We start from the raw sequence: 20,915 nt of genomic DNA on the forward strand, positions 1-20,915 counted from the left end.
TGTCCGACTCTTCGTGACCCCATGGACCATAGCACGCCAGGCCTTCCTGTCCTGCGCTCTCTCCCGGAGAGAGAAGCTGAAGCTGGCTTGTCAACTAACCAGAGCGAAGCCCTGATCTGGACAGCATGACAAGTGGTACCCTGCATCCCCAGGCAGAAGAATCCCCAAATGCAAAAGGACCGTATGGGGAGCCAGGTGGGCTCCAGTGGCCACTCTGTGCTATGGCCAGCCTAGCCGGGAGTGATGTGATGCTATATATAAGCTACAGGAGCAGGAGGAGGAGGAAGGGGAGAAGAGACAGAGAGGCAGAGCAGAGCAGAGCAGAGTAGAGCAGAGCATACTGACTTGGGCCAGGCTGGGTGGTGAGCGAGGCAGGACTTGCATCTTTCTTCTTCCTTCAAGCTGGGATGAAAAGGAAGGAACTTATGGGAATGGAGGAAAGCGCTACCAGACTACAAGAGACACTCATGGGTACAAGACGGCTCTCCAGTCTGGGAAACTCAGGTTAGAGGGTGTTGAGCATTTAGCACACTAGTAAGCTGTTATTTATTTTTAATTACATTTATATGCCGCTTCTTTTCCTCGTGCAAGGAACCTAGTGTGGCTCACATAGTCCCCCTCCTCTCCATTTGTATCCTCACAACAACCCTGTAAGTTAGGTCAGGCTAAGAGTCCTTGACTGGCCCAAAGTCACCCAATCAGCTTCATGGCTGAGTGGGGGCCGGAACCGGGCTCTCCTGAGTCCCAGTCCAACACTCTAACCACTACTCCACACTGGCTCTCAGGTTAATTACTAAAATAGCCAGCTCCATGATGAAGTAACTCCCATTTCCCACATGAGAACTGGGAAACGTAAAGAGACTGCAGCCCACCTCCGTCAGAGGTGCCGTTGACAGTGGCTCAGGGAAGGGCCGTCTCAGCGGCAGCAACCAGCCTATGGAACCCCCTCCCCTGGAAGCTTGCTTTGCCCCCACACGGCAGGCTGTTCAGTTGGCTGCAAAAACAGTTACTGCTTTGCTGGGCTTTTAGTCTGGAATGATTCCACTGATTTGGTCCTTTTAGTATGACTGGATTGCCACACCTCTAGTTATTATGCTGCTCTGGGCATTTTAGTTTCAACTCTGCGTTTCTGCATTTTTAAAAGTTCTCCTCTGCCTTTTTCTGTTTAAGGCAGCACTGGGGAATCTCCTGTGTGGCCGGCCAGGTGTGGCCTGCCACACCACTCTGTCTTCCCACCAGACCTCTCCTCAACAGCTGCGCGCACTCCTTGGCTCTGCCCGCTCTGCAATTCTGCACAGGAATCCAGCACAGTGAGCTGGAGCTGGAGGTTGCAGGCTTGCTGCCTTCCCTCTCTGTGCTCTGAGAAAGGAGCCTGTTTCTCAGGGCACAGAGAGGAGCCCCGTGCAGCCCGCTGCAAATGCAGGAAGCGATCGCTTCCCCCATCACAAGCTCAGCTCACCCCATCCCCTGCACAGCCCCAAGAACAGCGGGGAGAGAGAGAAGGGGCTCTAACAAGAGAAAGTGAGAGACAGGGGGAAGGTTCAAGACAGAGTGACTGCGTGTGCTGCATATGGAATTTCTTCATCAGAAGCAATACTCATCTTTTCAGGAAAAAACAGTACGTTGTGCTACTGCTACTTTGGGAACGGGCACTCAGGACTCGGACTCGCTGTAGAATCTGGGACTGAGAGATCCTCCTCTCTTTCAGAAAGAACCACCTTTATGCAAAGTTAATTGTTCAGACTTCAAAAAGAAGCATGAGCCTTATTCTTTCACTTAAGCTCTTTTAGCATTTACAAAAGTAGAATGACATCTCCATCGAAATATAAATATTCAAAGAATAAAAATGAATCACACAGTAAACCCCAATAGCCCTCACTCTCTATTATTTTAAGTCCCACTGGCTCAAACCCTAGGGATGAACAGTATGTCTCCAAAGCAGGCAGGGAAAATAAAAAAGCAAGTCATTTCCCCTCTCCTTCCTTGTTAAAGATTTTTCTTCCTTCTTATCAGAAATCTCACCATCCAGTCGTTATCTCTTTTCTGGAAAATTTGCCTCTGCTTCCTGAGAATCTCAGGCACCAATTAACAAAACTACATGGTCTGGCAAGTTTCTATTGATCTCCAGCTTTACAAGCCTGTTTTGAGGAAAAGAGGAAGGGCGGATGGAAAAACACAATTCCTGGTTCATGATAGCATCTATCTCATTTTCACATTTGGCGACTTCTGCTGGTATGAACACGATTATCAACCATATTAAATGGAATCGATGTGGCACATGTCAGATGCGTGACACGGTATTAACTACCTACCTTTAACTTTCTATCATAGTGGACAAATAGCTGCTGCTGCCCAATTTCCTAACATACACAGGCTTTTGGAATTGTTCCTGGCACTAGAGGAGATCTAAGTCTCTCTTGCTAAATAAACAGTAAATAAGAGAAGTGGTTTGGAGGTCGAGGGGAAGAGAAAGATGGAGATTTGAGGATTTTCATACACTGCATTCCTGGAATGCTTTGCCATTCCCCCTCCCCCCTTTCCTAGTCTGCAGATTATGGAGTGGTCCAGCAGATATGTAACTCCATCCCACCCTCCCACAAACTGGACTTCCCCATCAGTCCCCTTAATAAATAGGCCACCCTAAAGGCCAAAATGGAAGGATTTCCTGAAATGTGAGAGCCAATCAGAGTGTAAGGAAGCAGCTTTATGCCCACACTTTCTGGATGTGAGCAGCAACCAGAAAAGCCAAGGTCTGAGTTTTAGCTGAGAAATTATAGCTGCAATCCTGCAGCCACTTAGGAACATAGGAAGCTGCCATATACTGGGCACCCCCTAGCGTACATTCCCAGCATAGACCAGCAGTGCCTGGTTCTCAGCACAGCTACCTGTAGACAGGCTTCGCTTCCCAGGCAGATCTTGATAGGACTCTCTCAGGCTCATTAGTATGGAATGTGCTGGGCCTGTTATCGGCCTTTTGACTCATCACATGCTCGAAGGCTCACTAGCATGGCAATTGTAACAATAATGAACTTATCTCTAGGCCCCTCTAACACTACAAATGACTTGGCTACACTCCTGGGGCCAATACATTCCACCCCTAGATGATCAAAGGATGATAGCAGTCTATGCGTTACACTCTCTTCTTACCCAGAGGGCCGGATCTTTTTTGCCTTGCCGTTTGATCACCAGGGGATAGATATCTACTGTTATGTATACTTTAAAATGTGGCAGCCATATGAGCAAGCATGCAAAGCTACAAAGCTGCCAATAACAGTCAGAATTATTGCAACCATTTGCTTCCACCACCCCTCCCCCAGTTCTTTCAACCCAGTCTGAAATCAGGTCGAAGAGGGACTCCTGTTCTAGGTGATGTATTTTCTCACTTTGCACATACAAAGCCCTTACACTTTGCTTGTATGTAACAGCCCAAAGGTGGGCTATTACTTTTTCCCCCTGTTTGGGAAGAGAAATCTCTCTCTCTCTCTCTCTCTGACCTGCCTGTTTTGCAGATTGTGTTTCAAACTTTCTACATAAAACTCTCTACTCTGTGCACTAGCCTTAACTCTTCACGTGTCTTCTCTGCAAGTTAGGCTGTTTGCCTTCATCTCAACAAAAACTCACTTACTTAAACTTTATTGCCTTATACCAGTCCCAATGACGCACATTTGGGAGAGGCTCTTTTTCGCCTTCTAAAAAAACTTGTACATTATTGTGGTTACTCCATAATAAGCTCCAGGCATAATCAGCTGCTTCCAATTCACCCTGGGGGAGACTACCGCCGCGCTTTTTCTCCACAAATAACTACCTTTAGGGGTGGCTCAGTTAACGCAGGGCGCTCTTTATGGTTTGGCACCCGCTCTTTTTCTCTCTTCTGCCTTGTCTGCCACCGTCTCCTTCTCTCTGTCCCTCTCTACTTGTCTTTGTCTTTGCCCCTGTAAACCCTGTCCCTTTTTTTTTCATAGACTTGTTTGCCTTTTGCGTGTTAACTTTGAAGGCTCTGTCCTGGGTGGCATTAACATCAAACCATTGGGAACTACACTCAGTGTCACTTGGACTTGCAACTGACAGTAAAAACATTTGCAAATATCACATAATATTTAACAAAACATAAAATGCACACAACAAACTTTCATTAACATTTAACACTATAACTGGAAAACTCTTCTTGTGTGGTGAGGCATGATGGAGCAGATCCAGCGATTATACTGCTCCACCAAGCGGCATGGTCAGGGCCTATCAAGATCAAGGGACGGGCATACTCATACATGCAAAGAGTTCTGGGCCACAGCCTTCGCGTTGGCAACTCCATGCTGCATGAGTTCTGGCAGAGGGAATTCCAAAAGTCATAGATCACACTCAGCCTGCCATACACTGAGCTGATTACAAACAGACACACAATCCACAGCAACGAGAGTTCAAGTCTATGAAAGAAGCCTCACAATACTTTCAGAGCAAGTCTTTAACAGTTCAAAGTTCCAGTCCATGTGCAGAGTGCCTCTCAAAGCCCAGACGATGATAGATCCAAACTGAGAAGGCTCTGGGCAATGAAGATGAGATGTTTCCAGCAAAGGCTCCCCGCCTCTGCATTAGCTTAAGGGGGAAGGTGTGACTGTACATCCCTTCTAAATCCCTCGACAGACAAGGGCCTTTAGCGTTTTAGCAAGGCTTCTGTCTAAATAGAGCGGCACCACTCAGCTTTCTAGCCATGACGCTTCAACCTGGGCAACCTTTCTGCAAATCTTACTCTACCTCTGTCAGGTTCTCACAGACATCTTCCAGCCTCCCTGCCTGCCAAGGCTAGACCAGCGGCGGACAGGGAGTTGGGTGACTCCCCCTGGCTCTGCTCTGAGCACTCTGACAGAGATAAGCTCACACAGACTCTGACATTCTAAAAACTGAATAGGCCTAAACACTTCCAGGCTCCTTCTAATCACACCATGGCTATAACTTACAAGGCCTCACTGCATTACTGATGCTGGGCCTTAACATTATATTCGCTCTTATAACACTTCTTTACTCTAGAAATTTACTCCCCTCCCCCCCCCCACTGTCTTGGCTTGGTTGCTCGGAGATTGGCGAGGGGAAGTGACTGTCTAACCTAAAGAGCTTGCAAAAACATTGCTAGTACTTCTGAGCTTTCAATGGGTCTACTTGGAAATCTAAATCTAAGCTACTTCAAGCACGTTAAAAACAACAAAACTCTTTCTTTCCAAGGAGAAAAAGAGAAACTGGCTATCGATCACTAGACAGGCTAGCCAGGGATTCCCAACATGACACACACGCTCTTCTTCTGCCCCCTCAACCTGGCACACAGAAGCAAAGTGCCGGAAACTCAGGAGGCTGCGGGGGGGGGGGGTCACGTTATACTTGCGTTCTTCATGCAGCCATCAATCTTCTTGGGGAGGCAGTGGGATGATTTGCAGGACTTGAAAGTAAAACTTTACAGTTTGTATTTGTGAATCCCAAGTTCGAAACAAAACACAATGAGGTACAGGGCAATTTAATCTTTGCCCTGTCAGGGGCGACAAATGACTCAGGTCCGCTTTTTTCCACTGGGGTCTCAAACAGGAAAACAGTCTTAGTTTGCAGTTGTAACATCACTTACAGCATCAGCCAGCTGGTTACATAGGTCTCGCTGTTTTTGGAGACAGCTAGCACGGTATTTTCTTTTCTTCTCGATCAGGTTGGGTCTCCCAGCTTACATAATCTGTTGCAGCTTGCAAGAGCATTGGTAGCAGTGTTTTGGCTGGGCCAGGAACAATGCTGCCAGGTTTCTCGATCTCTTCAGCACACATGCTCAGGCAGCTCAACACTGTGTTGCACAAAATGCTAGTTTCGCCCCCTGGAGGCTAGTCCAATTTGCCCCAAAGAGGAGAGTCAACTTCAGGCTGGGTCCAACTCGATTTTATTGTTTGCAAACAGTTCGACAAAGGAGCTCACGCTCAAAGCAGAGTCGACCCTGGGCAACCTCCGCGCTACAGTTTTATCACTTAGCTTGCATTCCTCAGCCAGCGTGTTACTTTTGATTGGTTGCCAGCGGTTTGATTAGCAACCTTATCTTAGGGTTACTGTCTGCTCATTCCAGGCATGCACAGCTCTTACAGTACTACGTGCTGCTTAAGACACATACAATGGCTTTTAGGTTACATTTTTACTACAATTCCCCCCTCAAAAGGCTTTTCTCAAATTTATACTCTCTTTGGTCCCGCGGTGGACTACGCACTTAAAGGCGCAAACTATTATCGCTGCGGCATTGACGGTTTTCTCTAAACAGCAAGTGAGGCCTGGGACGCCCTTGTTCCAGCTACTAGAATGTTGACAACAAAAACACTTTTTTTTTTAACTTTTGGAACTCAGTTTTGTTCCGTTCATCAGGAACCCTTGAAACGAGAGCGCCCCCTTTCTGCAGAGCTACTTGAGTCCTTTTAGGGGTTCATTATTCCAACGGTGACCTTCAGGTGGGTCAGCTTCCGGTGTGACCCTCTCTGGTGCAGGTGATGCCTTTATTCAGTGTGATGAATCCACTTCTTTTCTTTGGCGACTTTCATAGCAATGGGAGTGGTAAGTAGGATCTGAAACAGACCCTTCTGCTTCTTGGTAGGTGGTTCATCTTTCTAGGACTGGATTAGCACCCAATCGCTGGGACTGAGATTATGCACTGGAGCATCTAAAGGCCAGGATTGGTGCGGTGTCGCAAACCTGTGAAAACAAAACAGACTGCAAAGCAGTAACATAACCTTGAATCTTAAAACTTTTACTTTTAAATTCACATTTAAGCTATCAGCCATAGGTAATATCCGAGGTGGGCACTTGTGGAACGTTTAAAAGGTGTCAATTTAATACTTCCCTTGGGGGCGCACCATACTCGAGTCAAGGTGATTGGCAAGGCCTGTGGCCTTTCAACTTAATCTTTAAACAAATTTTAATGAGCATTGTCTTTAAGGTGTGGTTCATCTTCTCAACTTGTCTTGTAGATTGAGGTTTCCAAGGGGGGTGTAGCTTCTAGTTAGTTTGTTATGCCTGGGCCACTACTTGCGTCACTTGTCCAACAAAATGGGGCCCCTGATTTGATTCACTCTCTTTGGGTAACAAGAGCTTAGGGATTACTTTTTAACAGGATCTTGGCTACTGTCTGAGCGGTGCAGTCAATTGCTTTTATCATTACTAGCAGGTACCGATAGCCATGAGTCTGGGGCAACTCTGAAAAGTCAATTTGAAATCTCTGAAAAGGATAGTAAGCGCATGGGCGACTTCTCATTTGAGCTGGGGGCTCAAGCATCTTTGAATCATTTTTGAGGCACAAAGGGCAGTCAGCCACTGTTCTTAGGTCTTGGTCCAACCTGAAGGAGGTGCTATCTGCCTCAGGCGCACTCAAAATCGGGGTGCTAAAGGGGGATGATCCCTTTATTAGCTAACCATAATTTTTGAACTTCTCAATGAGCGGCTTCAAGCCTGCACAGGTGGCTTTTTTCAGAGGATACTGCCTCACGCACACAGGGCTCTCCCTTTTTAAAGAAGATTTTAATTTGTGTTATGCATTTGGTCGGGCAGGGGTTCTGTCTGCCCACACACATGGATTAACAGTCTCTAAAATCTCAGTCCCTTTGGCCTCTGACACAATCTTGATTGCTTGAAGGGCCATTTGCTAATTTGAGCCCTGCATTGCTGGCAGCTGTACTACAATCTGATTATCACGGAAGAAGATTTTAGCTTGCAGTTTTGTTAACAAGTCCCACCCCAAGAGGGCAACCAGGTATGCAGGTGAAACTACAAAGGCATGTTCCAGTATGTTATTTCCAGTCTTCGTGAGGAGGGGCTTACACAGGGGCAATTTAGTTTGGGTTTTTTTTCCCTTTAATTTCTTCTATAGTTACATGCTTTCCACTTTCTCTTGCCGGGGGGCTTCACAGGGATCATAGAAAATGTGGCTCCGGTATCTACTAGGGCTTTACAGTCCTCGCCACCAACCCTTACTTTTACCTTGGGATTCTCCCGAGCGTTTGTTCGTAGGGTGGTGGCCTTTTAGCTAGACTCCCCGCCAATGGAGGACCCTGCCAGCATTTGGCAGCCTTCAGGGTGAGTCTCTTTTCTCTTTTCTTTCAGCTCTGGACAATCTTTCTTCCAATGTCTCTTCTCTCGGCAATACGCACATTTATTGAGCCCCGGTTGGCCCTTTCCTTTTCTGTCCCCCCCCCCCCGGTTACTTCTGTGCTCTCAAGCTGCTGTTTATATCTCCGCCCATGGTGGCTGCCAGCATTGCCTTTTCCTTTTTCCAGGAATGGCACTTTTTTATGTGCTCTCATGTACACCATAGCTCTAAAAACTTCATGATCTGGGGTCTGATAAGGCTAAAGCAGGCGGTGATATTAAGGCTTGCTTCAATTTAAGAAAAGCCTTTTTTATTTTAATTGTCCACTTCTAGTGGGTAATATTTTTGTTAAAGCTTCATACGGGGGCTTCACCCCTTTTTATGGCTACTATAGCCTCCCTCTTGTAACAGGCACACTTATCTTTTGGCTTGCCTGTTCTGCAAATCATGTTTCAAATTCTCTGTGCCATGCACCAGTTTTAACTCTTTGTTTTCTCTGCAAGTTAGGCTGTTTGCTATTGCTTCGACAGAGACTCGCTTGCTTAGATCTTCAACGACACACATTTGGGATAAGCTTTCTTTCTTTTTTAAGCCTTTTTGTCTGCTACTTTCTTCTGCCTTCTTTTATACCTTTTTCATATCATTAAAATCTAACACCATGACTGGAAAACATTTGTTTTGTATAGTAGGGCATGGTGGAGCAGATCTAACCATTATACTGCTCCTCTGACTGCATGGTCAGGGCCCATCAAAATTAAGGGAAGGGCGTTCTCATATGTGGAAAGAATTCCAAGCCACCATTTTTGCATCGGCAACTCCACACTGCATGAGTTTTGGCAGAGTGTCAGGTTTGCCTCTGAGCAAATGGAACGTCAGAACAGTTCAGATTTTGAGAAAGAGCTGGAACACATGGGGCAGGAACTTTCTTAGGCTTCAGAAACACAGCTGGGCTTAGAAGTATCACGGGAGAGTGGGGGACTCTCTCTCTCTCACCTCTTAAGTTAAGAGAATTTGCTGCCCCCTTTTTAAAGGGAACTAACTTTCGTAGTTTCTCTTTGAACTTTTTGAAGGCTGTTTCCTTTGTAGTCTATGAATCTCTAGAAATTTGTATCTGTATGCTTCATTAGGGTAAATGAAATCAAAGCCTTGGAAATCATAGAATCATAGAATAGTAGGGTTGGAAGGGGCTTACAAGGCCATCGAGTCCAACCCCTTGCCCAGTGCAGGAATCTAAATCAGAGCATCCCTGACAGATGGCTGTCTAGCCTCGTCTTGAATGCCTCCAGGGTGGGAGAGCCCACCACCTCCCCAGGTAATTGGTTCCATTGTCGTATTGCTCTAACAGTTAGGACGTTTCTCCTGATGTTCAGCTGGAATCCAGCTTCCTGTCACTTGAGCCCATTATTCCGTGTCCTGCACTCTGGGATTATTGAGAAGAGATCCTGGCCTTCCTCTCTGGGACAACCTTTTAAGTACTTGAAGAGTGCTATCAGATCTCCTCTCAGTCTTCTCTTCTCAAGGCTAAATATACCCAGTTCTTTCAGTCAAATGCAGCTTTTTATCTGAGTGTTGAAATCACAAATCAAACTGTACACTGAGCTGATTACAAACAAACACACAATCTACAACAACGGGAGTTTAAGGCTATGACAAGCCTCACAGTACTTTTTACGGCAAGTCTTTAACTGGCCAAAGTTCCAGTCCATGTGCAGAGTGCCTCTAACAAAGAAGGCTTTGGGCCATAAAGAAGGGATGCGTTTTAACAAAAGCTCTGTGTCTCTTCATCAGTTCGAATGGGGAAGGTGTAACCTTACACCTCTTCTAGATTCCTCCACAGATAAGAACAGAGCAGTGCTGCTCAGCTTTCCAGCTGTGATGCTTTTCTTGTTTGTTTGTTTTTTTTGCAAATCTCACTCTTTTGTCAGGTCCTCACAGACACCTTCCAGCCTCTCTGCTTGCTAAGGCTAAACCAGCCATGGCGAAGGGGGGTTAGGCAAGTCCCCCTTGGCTCTGCTCTGAGCAGGCTGACAGAGATAAGCTCACACAGACCCTGATATTTTAAGAACTTGCTCTGTCTTTGTTTCTTGATTTTGCCACAGTCTTTAAGTCATCAAACAAATCTCTTTCTTCAGAAGTTGCAACTTTTTCAACTGCTTTTGCTTCTTCTAACAAACTTGGATACGGTGGCAGACAAACTGTCTCTGGCGGGCCCCCTCCCTCCCCCAACAACCTCTCCTCCCAACCTAACAGGCCGAATCAGACCGGGGGGAGCTCAGGGCACCTTGGGCAGGGTCTCCCAGTCTTCAAGCTCCTTCCGTGGGGCTTGAATCGGGGGGAACAGGGGCTTTGGGCTTCACCTCGGAGCATACCATCATGACTTTACAATATTGAACTTTATATTCAACCTTTTCTCGCCTTCAGTGGATTTTGGTTGGCACTCATCCAAATGCTGATAACCTCACCTTCCCTGAGGCAAATTTATCTCTTACTACTTGATTCAAACACCACCCGGGGTCTCTTGCCCCTGTGGTCCTTTGCCAGTAACACATTTACACATTTACACTTCTGTAACTAAGGGGGATTCTTTCCGCACCAATTTAACCAACTATCAATATAGGCGAATTGATCCCATTGCCCATTATTCACCACATTTTTATATACAGCATTTACAAGATTTACACCAAAGGATCCTATGTCTGGCCAACTAATTCCAAATGCTGGCCATTCCAATTGACAGAGTGTAACCAGCTTGCCTTTTGACATCTTAGTACACGGAGTCTGACAAACCTCAGACGCTTGACTTTGCTAAAGTTCTTTAGCATGCATCCCAAGGGAGTGGCAGAGCTTTCTAAACGGGAGCTACCCGCCTCCATTGTGCCTACCTCTATTTGAAACCATACACGGAGCCTGACAAACCTCCGACACTGACACGGAGTCTGACAAACATCAGACGTTTGCACAGAGTCTGACAAACCTCAGACGCTCCGAAGGCAACTCAAACAGAAAGACAGAAGGGAAATCAAGTACTTACTCTGCCCAACACCCTAGTGCCGTCTCTTCAGACCCATTCAGCCTGGTTGACTCAATCAATGGAGTCCATGCCTTTAACCTCCTGGGTGTCCCGACCCCCGTTCTCTGGTGCCGTGGCAGACCTCAAAGGAGGTCCAGCGCGCCCCACAGGCACCTTTGCCGGTTCTGTCGTTTGACCCCAGGGTGGTCCAAGGGACTCCTGACTAGCTCGCCAGTTTGTTGCACAAAATGCTAGTTTCGCCCCCTGGAGGCTAGTCCAATTTGCCCCAAAGAGGAGAGTCAACTTCAGGCTGGGTCCAACTCGATTTTATTGTTTGCAAACAGTTCGACAAAGGAGCTCACGCTCAAAGCAGAGTCGACCCTGGGCAACCTCCACGCTACAGTTTTATCACTTAGCTTGCATTCCTCAGCCAGCGTGTTACTTTTGATTGGTTGCCAGCGGTTTGATTAGCAACCTTATCTTAGGGTTACTGTCTGCTCATTCCAGGCATGCGCAGCTCTTACAGTACTATGTGCTGCTTAAGACGCATACAATGGCTTTTAGGTTACATTTTTACTACAATGCCCTTAGGCAGTGGGATCCCCAAGGTTCAAAGGTTTGCGGCATGGATTTCCCTGGCTCAGCACTCGTAAGAGCAGTGAGGAGCAGGAGGAAAGGCGGTGTTCCCAGGAGCAGGGAGGCGACCTTGGAAGCGCCAGTATGACACTTCCTATGTGTCATCCAGCCTCCCCCCCACTCCGAAGCGCTGCAGCTAGACAGCCAAAATCGTCCATCTAGCCGCAAATGCAGGATGGCCGGAGTGCAGAGGAGAGGATCCCCTCCACGCTCCACCTGCTCTGCATCGGATAGGCAGTCGCCTCCGAGTTCAGAGGCGGCTGCCTATACCCATAAAATTGCGCCCCAAAATATAATTTGTTATTATGAAGAACCATACAGAAAATCTCCAATTGGCCAATGAATTCTACCTATATTTCTATCTGTAAAGGGGGAAAACATTAAGGGTGCAATGCTATGCATCTTTAGACAGAAAAAAGCTCTACAACTCCCAGCATGCCCCAGGCAATCATGCTGGCTGAGGGATACTGGGTGTTGTACAGCATTTTTCTGTCTAAACATGCATAGGATTGTATCCTAAATGTACTACCTGCTGTCAACAATTAGATTTCTTTCTCATAGCCATTAAAAATGTAATCGCTCTATGGGATTTATCCTAAACATACAAAAAATAAGCCTAGTCAAATTTGATCTTTCAATTTCCTTTAGATTGCCTTTTCTACCTTTTAATGATCACATTCGCAGTTCCTTGGAACTCTGAATTTTTATTTCTGGTTACTGAGCAAACCATGTAATATTTCAAAATAGTTCTGTGGAACTGTACCACCTTTACAAAGGAACCACACATGATCATCAATGTGTTTAATTTATTCAAGTGATATATAAGGAGCTCTAGTCTCTGCTTTTATTGCCTAGAAGCACTTTACAAGCAGATACTTCGAGGAATCATATCCAATTTGCAAGAAGCTCTTCTGAAAAGGGTAAGCTATTCATTCATTCATTAGAACACTAGCACATAGGAAGAGCCATGCTGGATCAGACCAAGGGTCTATCTAGTCCAGCATTCTGTTCACACAGAGACCAACCAGGTGCCTGTGGGAAACCCACAGGCAGGACACGAGTGCAACAGCACCCTCCCACCCATGTTCCCCAGCAACTGGTGTACATAGGCATATTGCCTCTGGTACTGGAGGTAGCAGATAGCTATCAGGACTAGTAGCCATTGACAGCCTTCTCCTCCAGGAATTTGTCCAACCCCCTTTTAAAGCCATCCAAGTTGGTGGCCATCGCTACATCCTGTGGTAGCAAATTCCATAGTTTAACTATGAGCAGTGTGAAGAAGTACTGCCTTTTATATGCCTTCAATCTCCCACCAATCAGCTTCATGGGATGACCCCGGGTTCCAGTATTTTGAGAGAGGGAGAAAAATGACTCCCTCTCCACAATCTCCACACCATGCAAAATTCTGTAGGCCTCTTATCATGTCTCCCCTTACCCTCCTTTTTTCCAAGCTAAACAATCCCAGCTGTCGTAACCTTTTTGAACGTTTCCATACTTTTTTTTTTTTTTTTACAAAGGGTTCAAGGAAATCTCCAGCATGAAGGTGCTAAGAGAGAATCAGAGAGAGAGAGAGAGAAGGAAAGAGACTTGATGGGAGGGGATAGCAGGCTGAGTCCCCTCCTTTGCACTTGTATTTAAATACTTGAAAAAAAAAAAGTACTGTCCCGTAGACCCCAAGATGAATTACATCAAATTATAGGCAGGCACAGGAAAGGGCCGTGGCTCAGTGGTAGAGCACCTGCTTTGCATGCAGAAGCTCCCAGGTTCAATCCTGGCTTCTCCACCTATGGCTGAGAAAGAGCCCTGCCTGGAACTCTGGAAAGCTGCTGCCAGCCCTGAACAGACAATGCTAAGCTAACAGCCCAATGAGGACTGGGCATGCTCAGTGGCCAGAGAATGTGGAGTGTCTGCTGGGGGGTGGGGAGTGGAATGCTTTCAAGAAGCAGATCAGACAAAGAAGAGAAGGGAGGGAGAGTGTGTTGGCACTGCGGGGATGGCTTGTGGGATAGATACCAGGAGAGCCTGGAGCTTCCTCTTCCAAGCATTCGAAGCTTGAGTATTCAGGAGAGGCAGTTTGGGAGTTGGAGGAAGGCTTGAACCCAAGTGTTCTGAACTCTACAGGTTTGATTCCAACCCAGGCTTGGACAAACCTTGGTAGGCCTTTTCTGTGTTGGCCCCCAAATTGTGGAATGCCCATCATAGAGATGTCCTCCTAGTGCCTACTTTTCGGTGCCAGGCAAAGACCTTTTTTAATATAAAGTGTTTTTAACTCCTGCTTGCTTTATTTGTAATATGTTTAATGCTGCATTTTAAAATAATCTTCTCCATGTTTTTAGCTGCTCAGTTATTTATCTATTTCAAATGCTGAATATGTGTTGCTGCTTTTAAAAACCATTATTTTAATGTATTTTATTATTTGGTTTTCACATTGCGTTGATGTTTTTTTTCATTCATTACGTATATTGCCCTGAGAGTTTCAGCTATAGGGTGACTCGTATATTGAATGAGTGAAAATGAAATGAAATCATTTCTAGGATTCATCTTTTGGAACTTGCAATATTCAATTGTTTTTACTGCTGGAAGATGCCCAAAAGTTTTCATAGATGCTTTCCATTTTTTGTGTGTTCCACTGTTTTTAGTAATGGTGCAATTTAGTATTATTACTATTTTTATTTATTTATTTTACTTATTATTACATTTATATCCCGCCTTTTTTCCTCTTGCAAGGAACCCAAGGCGGCTTACATTATCCTCCTCCTCTCCACTTTATCCTCACAACAACAACCCTGTGAGGTGGGTTGGGCTGAGAGTCTGTGACTGGACCAAAGTCACCCAGTGAGCTTCTATGGCCGAGTGGGGACTAGAACCCAGATCTCCCAGCTCCCAGTCCAACACTCTTGCCACTACACCACACTGGCTCTCATTGCACCACACACCTTGGGCTTACTAGTGCTGTGCCGAGTCCTGCCCCCTATTTTTGGAAATTTCTCTCCCTGTGAAAGAGGCATGTTTGTTTTTTCCTTTTCTTTCACAGGGAGGGGGAGAACTTCAGAGAATTTTCTCCTTGGGGAGGGGGACAAGGTTTCCACATACCTTTTTAAAGTGTAGGTGATTCTTGAGGCCAGCCCGGGGAACTCCAGGAGTTCATCCTGAATGCCTATGGGAAAGGGTGAGGTTACATGGTCTCCTGGGAGTTCAGAAAGAACTGCTGGGCTGGAGAAGAGGCCTGGGCTCCTGCAAATGCAGGGGGTGTTTTGAAAAGAATAAAAAATAGAAGACCCCTCAAGAATTGCCTACACTGAAAGAGGTATGTGGAAACCCTGTCCCTGCCCCAAGGAGAAAATTCTCAGAACTTCTCACCTCTCTCAGCCTCTTTCGCCAGAGTTTTAATTCTGCCCCCACCCTCCACGAAATGCTGAAATTGAATTGAAATTGAAATTTTTGGCACAGCACTTGTTATTACATTTGTTTAACATTGCTCTTAGCTGCCGAGCTATTTTTAAAAACGGCATATAACAAGTGGTTAAACGAAATATGCCAACCTTCTTTTAACAGCTGTGGGGCTGCAACATTTTCCATGGGACTCTAAGGGAGTGATTCAGATTCTGCGGCATCTCTGTCCTGAGAGTAACAGACACATTTCCGGTGCCTGTTATCAGCTTCAGCTGACACACCAGCTATGCCCATTCCTGGAACATGTGGGCCTGGAAACCGTGGAGCACATGCCGGTAACCTCTAGGCTTGATTTCTGTAATGCCCTGTACTTGGGGCTGCTTTGGCTTGCTTTCTCACCTCTGTGCCTGCCTTACATCTGAGTTGACCTAGTGGGCTAATCTCCCAGCCCCTCTGTCCCCACCAGGCACAGGCACAGGCACACCCCTTGGCATGCCCGCCATGCAGTGTTTAATTCAGCTGAATGGGGCACACTGCAGTTGAAGTGCACAGGAGCCACATTTAAGGTAAAACATGTGCTAAAACAACTTTCAGAAAATGCACATTTTGGAGGGGGAAGTGCCAGGGTGGCTGCGGGGTGGGCACGACATCATGTGTCCCAAACGATCCTGAAGTGCTTTCTCTCTGCAGTAAATTACAGGTGTAGATTGGCTCTGGGTCACATTCTGTGTTTCCAGAGGGAAAGGAAAACACATGAGGGAAAGGAAAACGGAAAGGAAAAAGTGCCACATGAAGGGGAGTGTGTACAAAAGGCATCAACTGCTGTGCAGTCAGATGTGTCGACACAGGAGACAGAAAAGGACAGCTTGCTGTCCTCTGTACAGTCACTACACCTGACCATAAGAAATATCTGTTATGTATGCAAAGTATATTGTTTAAGCCAGCAAGAGCACTGGCCAGTTACGAACTGGGGAGCTTGTGCCACTGTGCATCACGAATACCTAACCAACAGTGAAGCATGTCAGGAGTTGATGTGCCTGTGGTGAAAGTTTTAGCATTTGCTGACATTCTTCTCTGCTTTTACAGACAGGCTACAGGACAGATGCACTGACAGCATTGAGAGAAGGGTGACCCATCCAGAGATCATAGAATCACAGAATGGTAGGGTTGGAAGGGGCCTGTAAGACCATTGAGTCCAACCCCCTGCTCAATGCAGGAGTCCAAGTCAAAGCATCTCTGTCAGTTGGCCGTCCAGATTCATCTCTCCCTCCAGTGTGGGAGAGCCCACCACCACCCTAGGTAATCGGTTCCTTTGTCATATTGCTCTGTCAGGACATTTTTCCTGATGTTCAGCCTGAATCTGGCTTCCTGTAACTTGAGCCCATTATTCTGTGTCCTGCACTCTGGGATGATTGAGAAGCGATCATGGCCTTCCTCTCTGTGACAGCCTTTCAAGTACTTAAAGAGCACTATCCTATCTCCCCTCAGTCTTCTCTGTCTTCTCCAGGCTAAACATGCCCAGTTCTTTCAATCTCTCCTCATAGGGCTTTGTTTCCAGTCCCCTGATCATCTTCGTTGCCCTCCTCTGAACCCTCTCCAGCTTGTCTGCATCCTTCTTAAAGTGTGGTGCCCAGAACTGGACACAGTACTCCAGATGAGGCCTAATATATAAATATTGTAAATAAATAAAATAACCAGTGCTGACTAGAGGGGGACTAGTACTTTGTGGGATTTGGAAGCTTTGCTTCTATTAATGCAGCCCAAAATAGCATTTGCCTTTTTTGCAGCCACATCACATTGTTGGCTCATATTCAGCTTGTGATCTACCACAATTCCAAGATCCTTCTCGCGTGTAGTGTTGTTGAGCCAAGTATCGCCCGTCTTGTAACTGTGCCTTTGGTTTCTTTTTCCTAGGTGCAGAACTTGGCATTTATCCCTGTTAAATCTGGCATAGAGGGCTTATTCCATGCCACACTGACTGCTCCCATCAAGACTGGATGTCCTGTCATTGCTGTTGTTTTCTGTACACAATTCTATATTATTTTATGTAATACCTGACCTTACAGTACTTCTGTTCGGTGCCTTTCAGATCTGCACTTTTCCAGCATTCCAAAAGGTACATCCAAAAGCTAAAGTGATCTTTTGAACTGTAATCTGAGCACACAAGTGGCAAGTACTTTGGGCCCAAGGCCCAGTGGGACAAGACATGTAGTAGCCTTTTCACTAGAAGACAGAGGCCCCATCTATATGGCACCGCTTTGACCCCCTACCCCCTTGCAACTGCACAGCAATGCGGCTTTGAGTCAGCATGCCCTGCGATACAGTCGCGATGTACTGCACACTTCTTGAGACTCGCTGTGCCTTTTGGGGGGGCCATTATACTGTAATGTGCAGCTGTGCAGTCCCGTGAGTGTAGGGGTGCGACACTTCAGAGGCTGTTTTATATTTGAGGGGCTCTGCTGTGTCTTTCTGACCCTGTTTTAGGTAAAGATTGGGTATTCTGTGCTCCTTCATTTCCATGCCAACTGTTTATCAGTTCCTCAGCCTGAGATTCTCACAATGGTTTGCACTCACAAGCGTGAGCACTACATGCCCAGCCATAAGTCCGAAATGGTGCCTGGAGCGATCTTGTTCTTCCCCGAAGACCCTCTCCAGCCCTTGGGCACTGAGTCCAAAAGCAACCGTTGTGAAGATACGAAGCTGCAAAAATATGCGAAAGTGTGATTAAATAGATGAAAACGCCCCTCTATGCCTCTGTAACTGCGCAGCTGCGAAGGGATGGGGGCACAAAGGGGCATCACAGAGTGATGCAGGCACTACGCATGCCTACAACACGCCTATTGTAAGATGCAAAGACAGTTCAAGGAAGGAACACCCGCAGCAAACCCAAAAAATCGCAGTAAAACAACTCCTTGGAACTCTGCTTTTTCCAGGCAAAAACCAGAGATGGCTGCGAAGTCACGACTACATCATCTATCACGAGGGACCTCGACTCGCACCCGCCCTGGAGTAAAAGCCCGGTGTAGATGGGGCCAGAGTCAAGATACATAGAATGGTAACTGGCAACGGTCTTTATCACACAAGGCTAAAAATCCAGCAATTTACCTGGCCTTCTGCTTCCGGAATCTTTGTGGGATCAGATCAGGTCCTTTTCATGTGGCTTTAAAAAAAACCCCAAACTTCTCAATGAGATCTATGTATTTCATTACAAAGCCACGAGCTGGTGCTGTTGTTTTATTTGCAAAAGACGTGACTTTAACCTGTACACCCTCATTTGTGTTGACTTCATGGTGGGAGAAGGGAAAATGCCAGACTTTCCTTGTCATGGAAAACAATGCAATAGAGCTCACAAAGAGCAGGAGATTCCCTGGAGGAGGGCTGCACCATGTACAGGACCAGCAAATGTCTGTGAGTAAGCAATCTCCATAGGGGGATAAAAGCCCAGTGTGAAGGAGCCCAATGTGTGCAATCTTTACATTTATATTTTATTAAGACAATGCTGCCAAGTCATGCTGAATGCCAGTGTCCCACCGCAATGAGCCATCTGTTTAGCAGCTCAAGAAATAGCAAGGGTAGTTATGCAACACAACAGTAGGGGTAACAGTTCACAATCTCCTGTTGCTACAAAGGAAATTGGTGATTGCTTTGCATACTTCTTTCCCTCCTCATCAGCTGGGAGGAGAAGAGGCCATGGCACATCAGCTCCGGCAAATAAATCATGACCCTTAGCTTCATCTATGTTGTGGAGGACAACAAATGCTCCAATTACAGGGACTACGGCCTCCTCCAGTGCTGGCAGTCCAGCAGTCGACTAATGCCACTGTGCCATCAGTGGCCCAAATGAATGCTCCACCCCATTACAGCACCGGTTGAACGTTTTGTTGAATAGGGATTTCCTACTGCCCAAATATCCATCACAGCGCTGTGTTAGCCACTTCCACATGGGCCAGACGTGCTAGAATAAGTGGGGGTGCCTGTATGCCACAGAGCGTGATTGTGGGATTCCCAGGCACAAATGCACCAGCATCTGTGGCCGCACACAGTGCAGAGTTGCAAAAAATGAATGCGTCGTGGTTCTTGCTGCTCCAACAAATTTCATTGTCAATGAAACATCCCATGTGATTCATTGTGCCTTGCATGGTGGCTGGGGGATGTTGTAGGATTTGTTTCTGCCAGAACATAAGAAGAGCTCTGCTGCATCAGACCAAGGGTCTATCTAGTCCAGCGTTCTGTTCACATAGTGGCCAACCCACTGCCCATGGGAAACCCACAAGCAAGACATGAGTACAACAGCACCCTCCCACCCATGTTCCCCAGCAACCGGTGTAAATGGGCACACTGCCTCTGATCCTGGAGGGGGCATATAGCCATCAGGACTAGTAGCCATTGACAGCCTTCTCCTCCATGAATTTGTCTAACCCCCTTTTAAAGACAACCAAGTTGGTGACTATCATCTTGGGGTAGGGAATTCCATAGTCTAACTATACACTCTATGAAGAAGCCCTTCCTTTTATCTGTCCTGAATCTCCCACCAATCAGCTTCATGGGGTGACCCCGGGTTCTAGTATTATGAAAGAGAGAGAAAAATGCCTCCCTATCTACTTTTTTGCTATGCAGGTTCCATTTTGAGAATTTAATCTTATGAACTGATTGTTGAGTTAAGGGCTATAATTATGGTTTCTGGTTTTCCCCACCAATGAAGACCTGTAAGGTCAAAACACATTTGGGTATTTTGTTATCAGTAAAGCCTTTTTGGAAACCAGTATTGCCGCTATGCTTCTATGTAAAATGTTGGACTGTTAATTCATTGCTCTTTTATAATTGTATATGATGGATTAGTTATTTTTAAAATGCCTCTCAAACTTTGTATGTTATATTAGTCATTGTATTAAAATGTGTGTTACTGCGTTTACATTTTTTATTCTTAAAAGCTTCCTTGCGCCTATTTTGCTTCTCTGTTAAGTTTGGTTAAGGACAGAACCATTATTGGTAATTGTCCGTATCCACTTTCTCCACACCATGCATAATTTTGTGCACTTTGTACACCAACATGCATTGGGCAGTGCCCTAAAACTTCTTAAGGATGAGTGTGAATGGTTAGAATGGGTGAAGGTGTCCAGTGCGGTGGCCAAGGAATTTTTCTTCACTCAGCGTTGCATCATGATGTAGCAGGACATCTTGAAAGAAAGAAAGTCCACTGAGCCCCTCAGGTGGCCCTGCAACCACTTTAAACAACGTCAAAGCAGTTTGGTGTGTTTTTACAGAAGAAACCCTTGGCCATTTCATTTGGAATGGGGTGCCCCCTGCCCCATTCTGAAAACTGTAAGAATTTTAACCCACCTAATGCTGAAAGTAGCTAAAGATCCCCCTCAATTTTGCTAGGGACAAATGGCCCCATGAAAGCCATTTGGAATGCGATGCCCCCTGCCCCATTCTGAAAACTGTAAGAATTTTAACCCATCCAACGCTGAAAGTAGCTAAAGATCCCCCTCAATTTTGCTAGGGACAAATGGCCCCATGAAAGCCATTTGGAATGGGATGCCCCCTGCCCCATTCTGAAAACTGTAAGAATTTTAACCCACCCAACGCTGAAAGTAGCTAAAGATCCCCCTCAATTTTGCTAGGGACAAATGGCCCCATGAAAGCCATTTGCAGAAGTTTTGGTTCTGCTTTAGTTTTGGCTACGTAGCTGTCATCACTCACCACCTGAGTTCACAACTAGAGTGATTTTGCCCCACGTAAACCCGAGGCAACTGCCACTATGTAGTCTGCTCCTTTTGAAAGTAA

General features: G+C 46.1%; 1 long non-coding RNA gene across 1 annotated transcript; it reads left to right on the forward strand.

Annotated features, from left to right (window-relative positions):
• Positions 1–6,219: 6,219 nt before the first annotated feature.
• On the forward strand, positions 6,220–20,041 carry LOC146339316 (uncharacterized). Its single transcript, XR_014784225.1, has 4 exons — positions 6,220–6,458; positions 16,215–16,427; positions 17,043–17,244; positions 18,062–20,041. It is a non-coding gene; the product is annotated as an uncharacterized LOC146339316 (long non-coding RNA).
• Positions 20,042–20,915: the final 874 nt, after the last annotated feature.

Source organism: Heloderma suspectum, chromosome 7 (genome assembly GCF_057233095.1).
Source record: "Heloderma suspectum isolate Gila_16-S chromosome 7, 16-S_ref, whole genome shotgun sequence".
NCBI classification, from domain to species: domain Eukaryota; kingdom Metazoa; phylum Chordata; class Lepidosauria; order Squamata; family Helodermatidae; genus Heloderma; species Heloderma suspectum.